Source organism: Staurois parvus, unplaced genomic scaffold (genome assembly GCF_062004578.1).
Source record: "Staurois parvus isolate SC_StPar_1 unplaced genomic scaffold, SC_StPar_1.0 ptg000004l, whole genome shotgun sequence".
Classification (NCBI taxonomy): Eukaryota; Metazoa; Chordata; class Amphibia; order Anura; family Ranidae; genus Staurois; species Staurois parvus.
Window position 1 is genome coordinate 3,711,051 of NW_028317800.1, and position 20,451 is coordinate 3,731,501.

The following is a 20,451-nucleotide window of genomic DNA, read 5'->3' on the forward strand; positions in this document are numbered from 1 at the left end:
TAACTACAACCTGACCTGTAGAGTGTGTATCCTCACCTTATTCAAAACCAACCTATGCAACAGCAATGATACAGATGATATAGAGACCTCTATGCTACTCACAGAGAAGTTGGTCAAGTTCAGAGAGACTGCCAAGAATGCACACTTACAAAAAGAGGTTGACCATTTACAGGGAGAGACTACCAAGATACATTTCCTGTATTCAGAGAAAAAAATGTTGCACATTCAAGCCTTTGGCATAGGTATCCCCTCCAATTCCAAACCACACCACCAGTAATACTGTACCACAACCTGACATACTTTTTATTATAATTATGATTAACTTACCGTGAGCATCCAGTAACCTGTCTTGCTGCATGACGCTCACTTACCTTATACGTGGATATTTGAGCTCTTGAGGAATTTTTCTATTAAGTATCAGCGACTAAATATCCAAGCTTAACACCAGGCCCAAAAGTGAAAACTGGCAATGTTGAATAGAAGGCCTGTGCTACCTGAGAATATCTATTGTTTTCTGACTTAAGCCAGCCATACATGGATCGAAATTCAGGCGGTTAATCAGGGACTGCTTGAATTTCGATCCATGTATGGGCAAACTGGTTGTACACAAGTTAATCTATCGATGGACTTGTGTACAACTAGCCTGTCAGGTTTTTCCCACACAATTAGTGCCACCAGCTATAGCCGGCAACCCTAATCATTGGGTTCTGCCGGCAAGGAAGGGTTTCCGCTGGCACAACATAATAACGTGAATGGAGGGATTCCCTCATCCACACTGATTGTGTTGATGGGGTAATGGAGCAATTTTCTTTCCTTCCACCCGTGATAGCAGGAAAGAAAAATAGTAAAATCTAGGGCTTTTCCAGTCATTTTACAGTATTAGAAGAAAATGTTCCTTGATGCTTGGATTGTCATCCAACCTGACACATTCTACACTAAGTCAGTCATTGTGCCCGCACAAAGAAATTATTATTCCACCAGGTTTGTGGACACTCAAGGGTGGTAAGACATGCAGATACAATCAACCTATAGGCATCTATTACAGCAAGCGCATGCCTCAAACACATGCATGATCATTATGTTTAGGTTAGTGGTAGGAGTTGTGGGGAAACGAGTACACTAAAGATACCTCTGGCTCCAGCATATTAGAGCAAAAACAAGTGTGATCCGTAAATGTTTACCAACCTATCCAATTGCTACTTGCTCAGCATGAGCCTTAACCTGCAGTGTTTGCAAGTGAAGCATTAACACTAAACAATATCCTTAATCTCCAAAAATAATCCATACACATCCACTACTTAACCACTTGGTAACCGTGCTATAGCCGAATGACGCCAATGACACAGCAGATCATGGAGTAAATACAGTTGCCAGTTATCGGCAGCACTTTCCTCACACTGTCACAGCATGAGGAAAGTACTGCCGATAACCGGCAGCTGTCATAGAGAAGATTGGCACTGATCATCGGGCACTGATGATCAGTGCCCGACGATCAGTACCCTGCAGTGCCACCAAGTAGTGCCTCCCACCAGTGCCCAACAATGCCACCCATCTGTACCCAGCAGTGCCACCAATCAGTGCTGTCCAGCAGTTGCATCCATCATTGCCACCAGTCAGAGCTATCAGTCAGTGCTGCCAGTCAGTGTCGCCCATCAGTGACCATCAGTGCCACCTATCAGTGACCATCATTGCTGCATATCAGTGCAGCATCATCAGTGCCTCCTCATCAATGTCCACCAGTGCCGCCTTATCAGTGCCACCTCATAAGTGCAGCCTATCGGTGCCCATCAGTAATGCCTATCCATGCCATTTCATCAGTGCCCATCGGTGCTGCCTATCAGTGCAGCCTCATCAGCTCACATCAGTGAAGAAAAAAAATTACCTGTTTGCAAAATGTTTTAATAGAAACAAAGAAAAACGTTTCTTTTTAATTTTTTGCTTTTTTTATTGTTTATAGCCAAAAAATAAATCACCCAGCAGCTAATAAATACCACAAAAGAAAGCTCTGTTTGTGTGAAAAAAATTATAAAAATTTCATGTGGGTACAGTGTTGCATGACTGCTCAATTGTCATTCAAATTGCGACAGTGCTGAAAGCTGAAAATTGGCCTGGGGATGAAGGGGGTATAAGTGCCCAGTAGGCAAGTGGTTAAATGCCCTTTAACCTCTTCACGCTGGCAGCACACAAATGTGTGGCCTCCCGGCGTCTGGGCCTAGACGCCGAGCGGCCGCACATTTGCGTGCAATTAACAAAAAACATATGTGCTGAGAACGCGCTCCCAGCACACATGTCCGGTACTCACAGAAAGGTCCCGGTCTGATCTTTCGATCGGGACCTTTCCCGATCATGTGACCACCGTGATGACACGTCTCAGCAGTCACATGATCCCTAAACCCTGCCCCGCCTGTCCCGCCTCCCGGCTTCTGAAACTCTTAAAGGGTCGGGAGGCGCCGGTGGGAAGGGGTTAATCTATTTTTCATAAAGTTATTTCTTACTGTATTTTCTACCTCCTTGTAACATTTGATTGGAATGAGCTGTGCACGTTAGTTGCTGTCATGTGCGCTGCTCTATGCATACCACAAATCCCATAGTCCATATTCTGTAATCCCAAATCCATTTTGGGAACAAGCAAGATAATGAGCATAGCCTCCCTCTAACAGAATACTGAATCACATCAACAAAAAATAAAAAAAAGGAAATCTTGAGATTTGGAGGAGAGCAATAGAAGATACTTTTTTTAATTTAAGTTTAGAATACATACTTGAAAACTGCCAGATTTAGGAACACACCTTTGTGGGGGGGGGGGGGGGGTTGTGGTAGTGCCCGTTATGTGCATTAGCACATTGTGATACTGTTTATTTTGAATGGCACCCCAACACATTAAGATAATGCTGACACAGATGTGTTGCAGCGCACCATAACGCACAGTTACACACTACATTGGATTGTGGTGTGCTGCATTGGAAAAAGTGCTGCATGTCCATTCTTTGGTCCATTCTTAAACAGTGGCAGTTCGTTAAAACTGACTTGATTCTCCCAGCCACACATTCAATGAGATCACAGGCCAGTCAACAACTCCAAACTTAAAATTAATAAATATTGTCCACGGTCTTGTGTATTGGTTGTAACATAACACAATAACATTCATTAACCACACCTTTATACTTATATAAATCAGACTGAAAATGTACCTCATCTATCATATAAAAAAACATAAAAACCGAATGGGACTTTACTGGTACAGAAAGTGGACAACACCATATTATTGTATAAAACATGTTTATTGAAACGTATCTTCTAAAAATTTACCATAAAAACAGTATTTTGCCTTACCAGCCCAATATATCACAGCATTGTATATCATGATATCAAAGTACTCTGGAGTACTCCATACATGGATCTAAATTCGGCAAGTTCCTGCTGAATTTCGATCCATGTATGGCTGACCTAACTTCCACTGGTGGCTGCAGCAATTGGACAACATTGCTACAGGAGTGAGTTGAGAGTGAAACTGGTGGGCAGCCAATGTGGTAAGATTAGCAACAACAAGCTCCCGTATACTAGCAGTATTTTCAGACATTGCATTTAGTATAATATATTGTTTCCCTTTAAAGTGTCTGCTGTACTTTCTTCTTTTTGGGGTCCCCCAGGCGGGTTATGCCATAATATGCTAGTAGAGCACAGCATACTAGCATATTATAGCATACCTACCTGTCAAAACGAGCCCCCCAGTGCTGAGATGTGATTGATCCTGGGTGCTTCCATCTTTGCACGGTTTTCCGGGGTATTATACCTTCAGCTGCTTGAATGGCCAGACTGCGATGGCATCACTCTGCACATGGGAGTCACGTTGCAGCGGCAAAGATCGAGGCCGTTAATGATCTCTGAGCTACGCATGCGCTGCTCAGTGTACATCACGGCTGACAGGCAAGAGTAAGCAATTATGAAAGAAGAGACTGATAGGGTCTCTTCTGTCTTACATACCCTGCCTATCAGCAGATCTTCAGAACACTATGTTTACTACCGCTCTAAGACAGTAAAGCTAAGATCTGGATGAAAACTCACACTGTTAAAACAGATCAGAAACTTCTGTCCTCTCTTATTCCCTTTAATGTTTTTAGCATACTAATTTTGGGTGGATAGACTTTTAAAAACAACATTATTCATTTTCCTCTTTTTTTATTGTTTGCAAGTTCATTAGTAATCAAATGGTTAAGCAGAAACCACAAACTAGTAAATTAGGGAAAGCAGTAGAATAACAGATGGGTCTGTTAATTTCAACTGCATACGTATGAAGATACTGTGGTGTTTCAAGATGGTTGTTTGAACCCATTGTCCAGTTTTGCACCTGCTTGCAATTTATCTGTTGAAGGATATTGGTTTTCCTTATGCTGCTCTCACATCCTGCTATAGTCCCTAAGTAAATGAAAAACATTCACAAATCCTAGGGTTCTTGCTTAGCTACTCTGCCATCATTAGAACTTGTGCACAAAGACATCTTTCTTGCTGCTGGAAAAGTGTTCCCATTCCTGTATGGGCTGGTGTGGAAGTAATCTATTACATAGATTGTTGCATTTATGTCCATTTAGGAGATTTTTTTCATGTTTTTGACTCAGATGGAAAGGCTTTTATCTGTATGCAAATGTAACAAAGAATTCATAATGTGGTTGTATTATATTGCCTAAATTTCTGTAAATGCATTGCATTTTAAAAGAGTGAAGGATTTTTGATTACAGCCCCTGAGCATGCAAATACAAATCAACAATGCAGATCTTGTATTCTAGCCCCGACAGGTTCTCTTGAAAGTTTCTATCTCCTTAACCACTTGCCCTCCTGAGGATTTACCCCCCTTAATGACGAGGCCTCTTTTTGCTACTCGGCGCTGCACTAATTCAACTGATAATTGCGCGGTCATGCAATGCTGCACCCAAACGAAATTTACGTCCTTTTTTTCACACAAATAGAGCTTTCTTTCGGTGGTATTTGATCACCTGTGCGCTTTTATTTTTCACACTATAAACAAAAAAAGACCAAAAAGTTTGAAGAAAAACGATATTTTTTACTTTCAGCTATAAAAAATATATAGTAAACTCAAAGTTGGTTATAAATTTAGGCCAAAATGTATTCTGCTCCATGTTTTTGGTAAAAAAAATCCCAATAAGTGTATATTGATTGCTTTGTGTGAAAGTTATAGCATCTACAAACTATGGTATAGATACTGCAATTTACGCCAATTGCGCGGTCATGCAATACGGTACATAAATGAAATTTACCTCCTTTTTTTCCCACAAATTGAGCTTTCTTTCGGTGGTATTTGATTGCCTGTGCATTTTTAATTTTTTGCGCTATAAAAAGAAAAAGCCTGACAATTTTGAGGAAAAAAACAATATTTTGGACTTTTTGCTATAAAACATGTCCAGTAAAAAAAAAATTTAAAAATCAAATTTAGTCATAAATTTCTGCCAAACTGTATTCTGTGACATGTCTTTGCTAAAAAAAACCCCAATACGTGTAAATTAATTGGTTTACGTGAAAGTTATAGCGTTTACAAATGGCGGGAAAGATACTGGGATTTTTAATTTTTTTTTTATACTAATAATGGCGGCGATCAGCGACTTATGGCGGCAATCAGTGACTTATGACGGCGATCAGCGACTTATGGCGGGACTGCGGGACTACGGCGGACATTCTTACACTGGGGGGGAACTGACTTGGGGTCACTAACATCCCCAGTGACACCAATACAGTGATCAGTGCAAAAAAAAAAACACTGACACTGTACTAATGGCACTGGGGAGGAAGGGGTTAACTTTATTATTCACTGAAAGGGTTAACTGTGTGAGGGGAGTGTTTTACTAGGGGGCAGGGATGTGTACTGCACGGAGACACACTGATCCGGACAGATAAACTCTTCTGTCCCAATCAGCATGTCAGGAGCTGTCAGGGAACTGACAGAAAGCACAGCTACTGCAGCTGTGCTCTCTGTCAGTGATTGCCGCTAATCTCCGGGACATAGCCGGTAACGACCGGCTGTGACCCGGCGACTGACATCCGCGGCCGTGATTGGCAGGACAGGTAGGGCGGCGGCGCGCCTTGCGCGCCCCCTACCTGTTTTGAAAACACACGTTTTAAAACGTGGTTTTGCCCAGCCGTGCCGCCCTGCCACCGTATTTCTACAGTGGCTGGGCGGCATGTGGTTAACTGTGTATGACACAATTCAGCTAAATGTATGTGCAAATTTGAATCACAGTATTCATATAAGGATTGTCCATGTTATGGATATCAGTTACATGTTTTCTTATGTGCCAATCCCCTCCCTATGAAAATCATGGGCTCCCAACTGCCTTTTCTCAGTTTGTGTTGGAGTAGGCTTATATTAGTTAGGGATAGACCACAGAGAGCTATTTTTGCTGCTAGCAGTTGCTGAAAGACAGCTGTATTGCTATCCTCATGTGGGCTGCTTGTATGATTGCCCCGATTTCCCCTTACTTCACCCCGCAGCCAGGCACAGTGTATTTCTTCAGCCAAACACACACAGTTCCGCTCGTTGTCTTCAGTGACCAGTCTAGGGGATGTTTGTTTTTGGAGTTTATTGTAGAACTGGGGATAGGGATGGGGAGTTGTAGTAGGATACTCCAACATTAGAACTATGCACACTGAGGACATCTAGCTGATCTCTTAGTTAAGCAGTATTGAAGTCCTGACTGACAGCAGATAGCAGACTTCTCTTTCATGTGTAGCAACAAGTAGTTTAGGAGTGAGCAAAGTCCCTTCGGCAGTAGTAGTAATTGCAAGGCTGAGCTCCTCAGGTACAGGCCTGTTACGGCAGACTGTGGCAGTCCAAAGTGATAGAAATCGTTGGTATTGCTTTTTTCATTTCATGGTTTCATATTTGTTTTTTACCTTCATTTAGGTTGAAAAAGAGAGATTACACTTGAAATGTGTATGAAATTGCTCCAAAAATTGGTAGCTTTGTTCAGTGAAATAAATAGACTCCAATGCTGATTAAAAACTTGCTGGTATGGGTCATGTTCAAAATGTGGGCTAGTAAAAATGCTTAAATACTGTGTACATAGTCACTACAATATTTTGGGGCTTTTTCTTGTGTTGTTGTTTTTTTTTTTATTTAAATCTGGCTGGTGTGTGTCATCTTCAAAATGAGGCCTAGTGAAGGGGCTTTAATACTGTGCACAGAGTTCTACAATTTGAGTCTGTACATTATGTCTTTATGTAAACTGTGTGCAAAAAACTTTCACCCTCACCTCAAGTTATTAAAATGCATGTAGCACAAGGGCAAAGCCTTTTCCCCTGTATGATTCTGATACATGTCACCATCCAGGAGGCCTTCAGAGTGTGCTTGGTTGTGGAAGGTTCAAGGCTTGAAAGCATAACCACTTTCTTACTTAACTCAGCTTTCATATATAGTAGCCATATACTCGGGTATGAGTTACAGGAGATAGTGCTACCTTCCCTCAGAACAAGCAGTTTCCCCGTACACTTAGTGGTTCCCATGACATCCAAACAACAGTCCCTCACTCTTCCTATAGACCAGGTCAGGAGTAGAACCCTAAACATTCTAACCTTCCCACAGGGGGTTGTGGAACAGACACCGGCTACTCCAGCCATCCATAGCAGCAAACTCTGCAAGGGTGCACAAACCCTTAAAGTGGTTCTAAAGTCAAGTCATTTTTTACCTTAATGCATTCCCTACATTAAGGTAAATAATGTCTCACTACTTGTTCCTCCCCTCCCTAAACATTTACCTTGGTCTTCAATCAATCCAGAGCTGTGCCCTTCTGCAGCAGCATTGCCTTCCTCTTGCTCTAGTCACAGAAGACTCTAAGAGCAGCAAGAGCTATTGGCACCTGGCTCCTGCTTCTGTCAGTCAAATCCTGTGAGCAGGGAGCAGGGGGCATGACTGTGCTATTTTTGTATATGGACACACAAAGCTTGGCTCGGAAGGGCACCCACATGAGTGCCCACTCAGCACATGGCTTGCTGAGGGGGCATCTAGGGAAGAGAAGGAGCAGAGAACACCGGAGGGGGACCCAATGCAGGAGATAAGGCAATACCATTGCACAGAGCAGGTAGTTATAACATCTTTTTTATTTTAGTTGGATAAATTAGCTTTATAACCACTGAACCGTCCATTCACTCTACATCCCAGCTTCACACATGATGATGGATGGTGTAGTGAAACCAGTATGTCTTTTACATTTTACTTGCAGAAATTATTATTTACAAAGTTCAAATAATTGGTGATAGCAAGTGTATTCTCATGATGGTAGAACAAATATTTTCTCATAAATAGTTCTAAAGAAATGGCCAGTTAACATGCTTTAGATAAACTCCTCAACACTGGTCAGGGTCATGCAAATGTCCCATAGGGTTTTATCTTCCTGTTCCAGTGTTGGTGGAATTAATAGGCCGATCCTAAGGAGGTGACTGTTTAAGGGAAAACATTACTCCTCTCCTCCCTAAATCTTGCCATCTCTGCTGAACAAAATTCCCAACTCCAACTCTCTTCAGTTGGATCCACCCCTGACATATGTTCCCAACAAGTGAGCAGGTGTAGCCTATCAAGACTATATGGAAAAGGTCAGAAGAAACCCCAAAGGGGATCAACAACCTGTTACATTTAGATTTTCAGAAACAAATTAGGCCTAGAGCTTGCTTTGTGTTTAAAAGTAGCTCCTAGGTTGCATTGCTGTCCCTGCCCATATCTGTTTCAACAGGACAGTAATAGCCTTACTATGATCTAAAAAACATAATAAACCACACCGAAACACCAATTACCTACCTCTCACTTTAGGTTTTGGAGACCTTGGTTTTTAGTTAGGGGGGACAATTAAATTTAATGACAGCTATAACAAATGTTGGGGAAGAAAAGGGGCTGCTTTTCAGCACACAACTGTAACGCTCAAGTATGCAGTGACATGCAGAACACAAAGGACAGCTTTGCATGTGTCAGGAGCAAGTCTTAAAATAAATCCACCTTGTGGGTGGGCAGCCAGACTGTGTGGATACAGACATGATCAGGAAATGCAGTGTATAAAATAGCCTGTATGCATGTTGGAGCAGAAGGAGGAAGAAAAGAGGGCAATGGTAGGCCAAACGCATGGCTACTATGGACCCTAGACAGGAAGAGCTAACATTAGGAGTCCATATAAAATGGCCTATATGCACATCTATGGGGGAGGGAAAGGAGAAAAAAGACTATATTAGCAGGGAAAAAAATATGGCTGCTATGACTCCCTGAGAAGGAAAAGGTTGCATTAGGAGTCCATAGAAATGGCTGATATGAATGTCTGGGAAGGGGGAGAGCAAACAGGAAATGGTGCATCAGCAGCACTTAAAAAGTGTAGCTACTATGCATTCTCGCGGAGGAAGAGCAGACAAATTCAGTATTGCTAGTACATAAAAAGTGGCTACTACTCACCCTTGAGGAGGAGAAAAAGGCCACATTAACAGGCCATATAAATGGCTGCTCCTCATCCTTGAGGAGGAAAAAATAGGACTAGGAGCCAGGGGTGGACTGACAACTCATGGGGCCCCCGGGCAACAGGTGATCATGGGGCCCCTGTGTCCTTACCCACACTCAAACCACACCCAAAAAAGCCTATGAAAAGGTACCAGGGGCATCTTATGGGGCACCCTACTGACCCCGGGCCCTCGGGCAGTGCCCTGAGTTCCCAAATGGTTAGTCTTCCCCTGCTAGGAGCTTTATGCTACAATATACAGTAAGTGAGGGTTTGCTGTGCTAACAACGTAAATAAAATAAACTTGCTGCAATGTGTCCTTGAGTGGAAGGAGGAAGAGGAATAGGGTGCATAAGCACGCCCAACAAAAATGGCTGCTCTGCGCCCTTGAAATGGTGGAGGAAAAGGGTGCATTAGTAGCACTCTGAAATAAAGTGGCGGCTGTACACTCTCGAGGAGGAGGACTCTGTACCTTTTGCTGCTGACTTGTCTCATTAACATGCTGCTCCCACCATGCTCTTGACTGAAGAGTAATGTTTCCTCCTTCCTGTGATACCCAAAATGCTGGTACTTTTTACTATGGCTGATACAATGAAGGCCGAGGCTGCAGGCCACAATGCTGCTGTTATCAGCTGATACATTTAAAAAAGCACACACTGCAGAGCTCCTTTCATGTGCTGCCTATTCAAGAGCTTGCATTACTGTTCTGATGCTGGCTGAAACACATAATCGAAGTATATAGTTAGAATATTCTAGGAATAATTGTAGATATGGGGATTGGAGGGAATTTAGGGTTGTGGTTCCAAGAAGAAATCTGCAATTCGTTTCGGTCCGAATCTAAATTTGGATGAATTTTTGGTTATTCGGAGATTCATATGCATCCAAATTTCCGAATAACAATAGTAACGAATTTCATTAAAATTGTTTTAATTTGTTTTGTTTATTTGTTTTCTAACAAATTAAAAATTTTCAGAACAATTTGAATTCTGTGAGAAAAAAAGCTGGTTGTTAAGGAGAGGGCTGGGAAGCTGGCTGCCACGTCCTTAACAACCGATGACTCATCAGCTGTCAGTGGTTTCCCCCGAAAAAAGAATTGCCAGCAATGAAAAATTAAGAAAGAAAAAACGCCAACATTTTATTTAAAAAAGTAATGAAGTCCCCCCCCAAATCCATGCCAGAGTTGTATTCGAGCATGCAGCCCGGTAGGTCAGGAAAGGGGAGTGGGGAGCGAGCGCCGGCATCCTTAATAACAGTGATTCATCTGCTGTCAGTGGGGTACCTTGCTGACAGCAGAATGTAAACAAAATAATGCTGGTTTATAACATTTTTTTTTAAAAGCAACGTGCATGCTGCACCCCCCCCCCTTTTCCTCCATGTTCGGATAAAGGTCTGCTTTTTAAGGGGACCCCACAAGTTTTGTTTTTTTATTTTGACATGGGGTTCCCCTTAGAATCCATACCAGACCCAAAGGGCCATGCCGGTTTTCTCTTAATTTTTCATTGTCGGCAATTCTTTTCTTTACATTCAGCTGTCAGTGGGGTTCACACCGCATCCAATCTATGTGAACGGGCACTTAGCTGTATTTTTTAAGGGTACACTGTTCCATAGCTTTTAGATCTATTGTGGATGGTACTCTTCCACTGTCCAATTGAGGCCTATTAACACTAGATAGAAAAGCATGTGTTGCAGCCTAGACAACCTGAAAAAGCCTTTTCTTTCAGTCTGGGTTCACACTTGTGTGGTGCTTCACATCACATGTGAGTCACATAGGAACCACACTGCATTCCTGTGCAAATCATATGCAAATGCTGTGCGGTGCAATTTGAGCCATACATTTTGTATGGCTCAAATCGCACCTCATCCACACCAAAAAGGTGCAGGACCCTTTTCTTGGTCCACATTAGAATCGGATCACATGGGTATTCACACCCAATGCGATCCGATTCTGCACATCACATCATTTTGTGGACCGATTTTGGGGTGTTGTTAACTTAACATACACACCTGTAACGGTTCATATGAACGACGTGCAATTGTAATGCAGTGCGGAATTCACACAGAAACTGTTGCGAATTCCACACCACATCAGTGTGAACCTAGGCTCAAGTTGAAATGAATCAGATTGTGATGTTTTTTCTGTATTCCAGCAAAGCTAAATGTAAAATTTAAAAAAAAAAACAATTATACATGCAAAGTATGTGATGCCCTGTTGGCATTTCCGAAGCATGTTATTTGAAGGAATGGTGTTTTTCCATGTTGTCCTTAAAGTCACATTTTGTTGCATTGGTACATCTCTTGACCAGCTCCCCATGCATTTGTTTTTGCAATCCCTTCCTATTAGCTTTGAAATTGGCCATACATAATTTTCAAGATTTACCCCCATAGACTACAGATTAAAGTTCACAGTTTTTAGGCTTTATGATTAATTTGACGAACGGCCCATGAACCAAGTGCATTGGCTCATCCTTAAGGCATGAAATAGTGCTTCTTTTGTCTCAGAGGATCTAATACAGAGTATTATTTACCTTAACCTGTGGTCTCACAGCGGCTGGAGCCCCGATCTTCTCTTCTACGCTGAATGTGTGCAGACAGTGTCCTTCATTGCACATGGTGACATTGGTTGGGCACTGATGCTACACAGAAAACAGCAAGAGAAGGGTCTTTGGGGGGAATGGCAGGTGAAATTCTATGGGGATTAAGATGAGCAAAATACTCTATTAGATCTCCCCTAGACAAAACAAACATTATATTCTTAATTGGTGGGTGATAGGTGCATAGATTTTACATTTTGAGCCAGCCCGAAGTTCCACTTAAAATAATCATTTTTTTTTAGAGGTTGGACCAAAAAAGAGAGACAACAGTGGTAGAAAGAAGGACAGAGAGATTTGCTGCCAAAGGCGGACAGCTCCTCCAAATGAAACACATTTGGGAGCTAAGTAAATGCTAATTTTTATGCTGCAGTACACTCACGTAATTAGTGGAGATCACAAATTGCTAGCAGCAAATATCTCCCACATACTATCTGGTTCTTCTTAATTTTTCATTTGCAAATTTGGGGAAGAGCAAGTAGATTTTAAAGGTTTCTTAAAGGTGTAAAATATTCTACTAATTTTAAGACTCAAATACTTGTGTGTAAAGGTTAGATGTGTACATTTTTCAGAGAATTGCATCTTTGTGTGGGGTGCGGACTGTAATTTACATAGAAGGTATATTTAACATTTCGCAGATGTGGGGAATTCTAATTATGAGTACCGACGACACCCCCAGGACATGGTACGTAGTGTTGAAAATAGTCTGTCATTTGTTCCTCTGACAATGCAAGCTGTGAGTGTCTGCTTTTATTTGGGCAGTGTGGATTACATTACAAAGGATTGCTTCTTTTGAAATCTCCATGTAAGTTTTTTTATATTTCTGGATTTAAAAAATGTTTGTTAATCTTCTATTTACTGCATACTAAACATCTAAATGTATGAATGCATGTATCCAATTATTTGTTGGGTTACTCACTCCCTTAGCAGTTTGCATACAATTTTTTTTTCATAAGCAGATCATAAAATTGATTTATGTACCACATACATTGGAAAAATACTCACTGAAAGCCTTAAATGTCTGAAAAAAAAATACTTTATATTGGTTTCAGTACGACTTATTAAAGGACTGATCTATGCAGCACAGTGGCCAAATGGTAAGGATTTCCACCTGGCAGTACTAGGGCCGTTGGTGCGAATCCCAACCACAGCACGACCTACCTGGGGTTTGCATGTTCTTCCTGTACCTGCGTGGGTTTCCTCCAGGTTCTCCAGTTTCATCCCACAATCTAAAGACATGCTGGTAGGTTAATTGAATCCTGTCTTAATTGTTATTTAGGAACCTTAGATTGCACACGCCTTGAGGATTAGGGACTGATGTGAATGTACAATATATATGTAAAGCGCTGCGTATCTTGACGGCGCTGTATAAGCACCTGTAATAATAATGCAAACAATACAATTAAATGGAGAACCATTTAAAAATGTCAACACCAGAAACTGTCAATGGACCTTCAGTGTCAATAGACCTTCAGAATGTTGTGGTTGTTTGTAACCAATTACCCCCTGGACAGATGAGCATTGTTCATGCTGAACATCAGGCATCTAATACTGTATGTTCCATTAACGTTGCTTCCCTGTATTGGACCCAAAATTCCCTTATCCATCACAGAATTATTGTCTTATATGTTTCATGTCCAGATCTGGAAAAACAGATTCTAAATAAGTGTGTATTAAAGCTTTGTATATTCTCTTCTTTTATTTTCACCTGTCATAAGAGAAATATGGCCACTGCCAACATTGGCGTCCTTCTGAAAAAAGTAGTAAATTGGCTGTGACCTGCACTGAACTAGAATACATGTGCAGATCTGGAAAGCCAGAGAAATGTTAGAAGTCTTTATCGTCATACTGGTTCTAGGTCAGTAAAGTATTAATGTGGGAGCATAAGCATGACAGCCAGGTAACCAACAAAGGTAGCATAGGTTTCTCTTATGATGGGTTTCCTTATTCAGTTTTTCCCTGATGAAGACTTTTTTTTTTACCTGGAATTGTATAAAACATTTTTTTAAATGATGCAAATATGACTGGCAGCAGAGCAGGATTGTTTCTTTAATCCAAACATTTTGCTTTCAAAATGTGCCTCAGAAAATGGTGAAGTATCAGATGATGTTGAAACAGAAATAAAAACATTATGAAATAAATGTCTGAGGAATAGCAACAACTATTGATTTAGTCCAATCAGCATCTTGTCCATTGCACATACAAGTTTTTAATTCTTAATACATTTTCAAGTTGCTGGAGATTGGAATATGTCTTCTATATGCAGTGGAGATTGGATACTTTCCATTATCTGCTGTGCACCAAGTGGGTAAGCATAGGGAGGAGGGGCGAGGCGCGCTGAGGAGACAATATCAGATGTATATTCCAACTATAATCCTATATTTGTATATAGAGAGAGCGTAAATAGGAATAAAACCATATAAGTAAAAAATGGCAGACATGTGAGTGTCCAGTAATGTCCACTACACACAAGTCCATAGGTATTATTATTATTATACAGGATTTATATAGCGCCAACAGTTTGCTCAGCGACAATACAGCAACAATACAGTTCAATACAAGAGGGATAGGAGGGCCCTGCTCCTTGGAGCTTACAATCTAGGAGGGAGGTACATAATATCTCCGGATAGATGTGGTTCTCAAGGTAGAAGGCAGCCAGCTGTCAGAGCAAGAAGCAACTCTAATGCACAGAAAAAGAAGGAAACACAGTAGCGCCACTCTAAGTGTAGATTTATCATAAAACCAGACATTTAATAGGTAAACAACTCACAAGGATTGGATGTAAATTTGCATGTCTTAATGATAGGATGGATCCTGGCGGTATAGATGTAGAGGCTGAGGTCCATCAGATGGCCTGAGAAAGGAGCATGCATGCTTTGAACCAGCACCTTACGTAATCTTATGGTTCCGGTGATGTCACCAGCTGTCAGCCTCCCTTCTCCTTGCTGCCACCCCTGGAGCCCTGTACACCACCAGTGCGGCGAGGAGAGTCCCACAATAGCAAGGAAATTTCAAGCATAGACTTATTGCACAGGTGGCAACTTATCACGGTACCACGCTTGAATTTGCTGAGCTCCTGAGAGCGACCCATTCTTTAACAAATGTTTGTAGAAGCAGTCTGCATGCCTAGATGCTTGATTTTATATACATGTGGCCATGGAGGTGATTGGAACACCTGAATCCAGTGATATGGAGGGTTGTTCCCGATACTTTTGGCAATATAGTGTGTGTGTGTGTGTGTATATATATATATATATATATATATATATATATATATGGCACACAGAGCATGGCTTGACCTCGCTCCTGCTCCCTCCTCACTTGCTGTGATTGGCTATCACTGCTGTCAATCACAGCCAGTGAGAGAGAGGAGAGAGGCTTGACTTTTTTTCACACCGCTTGATCGAGATCCGGCTCTGGTAATTAAAAGGGGAGCCTGGGGGGTGGTTAAGCTGCATGCTGGAGGTTTTTTACCTTCATGCATAGAATGCATGAAGGTAAAAAACCTTCTGCCTTTGCAATCACTTTAAGATCACTCAATCATTAACAGGCAAAATGAATAACATTGATTATCTCGCTACAATTTTTTTCTTAATCTAAGAATTTATTATATGTTACCATCATATGAGGAGATGTTAAGTTGTTAACTGTAAGTGCTGTGATCTTTAATATATTCTGCTGGATGTACTTGGCTTATGAATTCCCAATGCATTGTTTGTGCAAGGGTGTGGAGAATTATTGGGAATTTATTTTAGCAGACATAATTCTGAAAATGTGGTATACTGCATACTATGGAGCAGCTAGTCAAATCCTAATTGACTCCAGCTTGGGAATTCAGTAGAAACACACAATCCTAGTTAGAAGATCTGGGCTTGTGAGGACAGTCATTCAGCACTGATCAGTAATAGTTTACAGAGCCATTATTGAATTGTGAAAGGGGAATGAAATCAGTATGCTACAGTGTTTTCACTGCACTTTAACATACAGATCTATCATTAACCAGGGCAGTAATTATAGTAAATTGTCAGTAGGTGTAAGCATCATTCCTTTTGTTTTTTTAATAAATAAATTCCCATTTTGAGCCCGATTTCTAAAAAAAAAAAAATCATTTAATTCTGTTAAAACAGCTGGATAACGAACCATCTGCCACACATCAGCTGCTGTCCACAAGACTGCCTCCTGAAGTGCAACATTCCTAATCCTGAACTAGTTGTTGGAATTGCTAAAATGAAACATCCCATCCTTAATTCATGAAGCCTCCTTCCACTACACGTAGCTCCTAGCTGTCAAAATCCGAGCACAGCTTCTCAGGAACCACGTGTCCAGGCTCTCACTGACATTCGATAGGACGTGTGCCCAGCTGTGGCAGCTTATTCCAATTTCACCACAATGAAGAAGAGAGGCTATGTACAACACACAGTTTGTATTTCCACCTCTTACCTAACCTGATATATCCATTACTATCGTCCGCTGAGAACATTTCTGCGCTGCGCTGAAACCTGAAATGCAAACTGATCTTTTTGTCAAATCGCTCCATCTGCACGTTTGTATAAATGAACTGTTTTTAGAGATTGCTTTTGACACATTGACGAGCTCGATATGAGCTATTGCTTCCTTGTTATTTGGCTCATTACAATTGTTGTTTTGACAAGATTTTTTTTCATGCTTGGAACACATGTATACACAGAAAGGTTGACTACACGTAAGCCTTGTTCCAACTTCCATCTACCGATGTACTACTAGGAGCCAAGAAAAAGCAGTTCTTTGTGGATTATTTGAAATAAACATGGACAAATGGTAAGTTGTAAGTTTTATATCAACTAATTACAAGCAGTACAAATGGGCAGGGCTACCTAGTGTAACCTGAAGAGGTTAGCTTAAATATTTTTAAATAAAATCAAGTAATTGAATCTCCTAGATTGTAAGCTCCAAGGAGCAGGGCCCTCCTATCCCTCTTGTATTGAACTGTATTGTTGCTGTATTGGCTCCCTATATATTGTAAAGCGCTGAGCAAACTGTTGGCGCTATATAAATCCTGTATAATAATAATAATAATGAATTGGTTGGTGGCCACATTTCCTTTAATGAGATGTACTTTCTGCTATTGTTCTTTTGTATTTTTGAGAATACCCATAAAAGAATCCTTCATTTCTCTGTTAGAAATGTTACAATAGTGTGATGGCTAATCTTAGGCTTTTTTTTGCCATCCATTGGAACCCGGGTATACCTGAGCTGTATATAAATTCTGGCTGTGACATCATCATTTGGGAGAAAACTCTATAGGAATGATATTTAACTAATTCAATACTGGGTAATTTTACACCTTCCTGCCCAGGCCATTTTTCAGGTTTCAGTGCTCTCACACTTTGAATGACAATTGCGCGGTCATACAACACTGTACCCAAACCAAAATGTTATCATTTTCTTCACACAACTAGAGCTTTCTTTTGGTGGTATTTAATCATCGCCAGGGTTTTTATTTTTTGCTAAATTAACAAAAAAAGACGGAAATTTTGAAAAAAAACACGTTTTTCTTTGTTTCTGTTATAAAAGTTTACAAATAAATCATTGTTCTTCATAAATTTAGGCCGAGATGTATTCTGCTACATGTCTTTGGTGAAAATAACCCAAATTAGGATGTATTATTTAGTCTGTAGGAAAGTTATAGAGTTCATAAACTATGGTATAGATCTGAATATTGATCAATCCTAAAGTACTGACAGCCAATCTAATTTCTTGAGGCCCAAGAATGTCAGAACAGTACAGATATCCCCCAAAGGACCCCTTTTTGCAGAGTAGACAGTCCGACATACTTCATAAGAGGCATGGCGAGTTTTTTGAAGTTGTATTTTTTTTGTCATAATTTTTCGGAAAATGAAAAAATAAAAAAAATTATTTTTTTTTTTACATACTGTCACCAGTGCAGTACAGTGTCATCATATAACTGGCATGGCGGTGATCAGGGACACTGACTGGTGAGAGTGTGAAAAAAAATATATTTTTTTTTTATTTTTTTTTTATTATTTTAAATTTTTTATTACATTTTTAAATTTTTTTTAAGATTTTTTTTTCATATTTCACTATGTCCAAAGTAGTACAATGTTACCATAGTAACATTGTACTACTTTGGGGAAGTGATCAGTATTTTTTTTTTTACACAATTTGCTTATAGCAAAGAATTACTTTGCTATAAGCATGCATGTTACCTGAATGACATCGATTCATTCAGGGTTTTTTTTTTTTGTGCTTAGCTGTGATTTGGCCACAGCTAATCACATGACATGTGCATGTGATTAGCTGTGACCATTCACAGCTAGACACTAGTATAGACAATGGATGGCATGAATGAAGCCATCCATTGTATACAACTGTCATGTGATCTGCTGTGATTGGTCACAGCAGATCACATGGTACCGGCAACGAGGCCGATACTCAGATCTGTCATTGGCTGTGTCCGAGGTACACGGCCGGTGACAGATCGCGCCGCTGCGCGGCTCTACAAGCGCGCGAACTGCGCATATGCGAGAGTACACCACATGGCCAAAAGCTAGTGCATTTTTCTGGCCGCCATACAGCTATTGGCCGGGCGTCAAATGGCTAAAGTGATTGTAAATCTCAGACATGAAATATAAACAAAGCATATCACTCTATAGCATGTACTTGTCTTAATGAATGTGTTACTAAACCCACAGCAGTAAAATCTGTCTGCATATGCAGTAAAACATGCTTGTTATACTTGCTGTGGAACCTATGGAGTTATTCCTCCACATTGTATAAAAAGGATGTTTGATCCTCTCTTCTCTGATCCTCCCCTTCTTCCAGTGTCTCCCAAATATCCCCTGATAGAACAAGCTGCACATGCTCAGTTTGGTGTGTATTTCTAGAGAGTTGTTGTTTTTTTCTTGGGAGAGTGCATGTGATCAGCACAGGGCCAATTAGCACTCTCCAGACAGAGGTCAGATGCATCCTGCTACAGGAGAATGAAAACTCCTCCTACAAGCTTTAACCAGTGCTTTGCTGGACACTGATAGAAGTTACAAGACTGCTCTAACTGCTGATGAGAAAAGGTATTTAGCAGTTTATATTTACTAAAACAGTTGCATATCCATGTTGTGTGTACTGTGGGAGACCAGATAACTGAACGCAGGGTCTTGGGTTTAGTAACACTTTAAGAGCATTAGAGCGCTAAGTATCATTTATATCTGCTGCCCCGTTGCTTTACTATCAGCATGAATCAATTCTGACAAGTTTTTCTGACACCAGAAGAAAAATGGTGACAGGGAAGATATCTCCAGGGGGGTGTGTCCCTTCCCTCCAATAAGCCCTCAGAACTCACCTGACTGAGCTCTGCAGTTTCCAATTTCAGCTCTCCGCCCCTTTTTTATGAACTCTCAGACAAGCTTTATAAATTCAGCACTTTGAACAGATATAGAGAAGAGAAGACTTCAGATAGACAGGCACAACTTAAGTAGGAGGAGGTTTCCATCTCTGTGAGGCCAGTCACTCCATTGGGTATATGTAAGTGTTTACAACCACTTTAAAGTGGAACTGCACTGCATCTGAGCATCACAAACCAAAAATGCTATTCAATACATTGTTAATATTAAATGCAAACTCCCCCATCCATCCATGTCTCCATGCTTTATTTTGCTGACATTTCTGGCAATGGCCATCATGATTTAGAGCAGATGATTCATGTAGCATTTACTTCCTGGAATCCATCTGCTCTTAGCTCAGGCATTGGCTGAGAACCCTCCCTCCCCTCCTGAAGACTCCTGGGATGTATGACATTATTTGTCTAGGCATAGAAACCAGTGAGTAACTGAAAAAAGAAAAAAAGTTTAAAACATGTAAATGTGATATACTTTTCTATATATTTACTAATGCTAGCAGCATAAGGATTCAAAATAGTCCATGTTGATTGAGAGAGTGAAGTTCCACTTTAAGTACTTGGTGTGTTAACCATTGCTTTTCAACCACAGCCTGCTGCTGGGCCCTGACCTCTCTCCTGCTAGGCCAGGACTTGCCATCTATGCCATAGAGGGACCACATTAATCAGCCCCATTGGGCAGCAGCAGTAATGTTGTCAAGCGCTCACCTTCTGCTGATTGGATCACAGTATTACAACATGCAATGTGATTGGTATATGCATCTGCTGCATGAAAGAAATGAACACCTGTATGGGCCAGTAGCTTCTTGGCTGGGCATTGAAGCATGAAGCTTGAGGGCAGGCAGAGGATCAGTGCGATAGTCCATATGGCGACAGCAGGGGAAGAGCAGTGAGCATTTGATGCTGCTTGGTTTTTACGGGCTGTAATAGGCATTCATTTCTCTGTACTGCTGTGCAGGGTGCTGTAAGGGAGTAGAGGGCAGTTTGAGGGAGA

The 20,451-nt window shown here is 40.9% G+C and overlaps 1 protein-coding gene across 6 annotated transcripts in view; it reads left to right on the forward strand.

The window, feature by feature from the left end:
• The window catches only part of SNCAIP (synuclein alpha interacting protein), a 349,013-nt gene that overhangs the window by 153,369 nt on the left and 175,193 nt on the right, over positions 1–20,451 (forward strand). Inside the window, exon 1 of one of the 6 annotated variants that reach the window (XM_089674596.1) lies at positions 12,755–12,872. The exons of 4 other annotated variants lie outside the window; for them this stretch is intronic. The gene's annotated coding sequence lies outside the window, so the exon portion shown is untranslated. Of the gene's footprint in view, positions 1–12,754; positions 12,873–16,729; positions 16,865–20,451 lie in introns of those variants that run through there. One more of the 6 variants, XM_089674685.1, reaches the window with a different exon arrangement.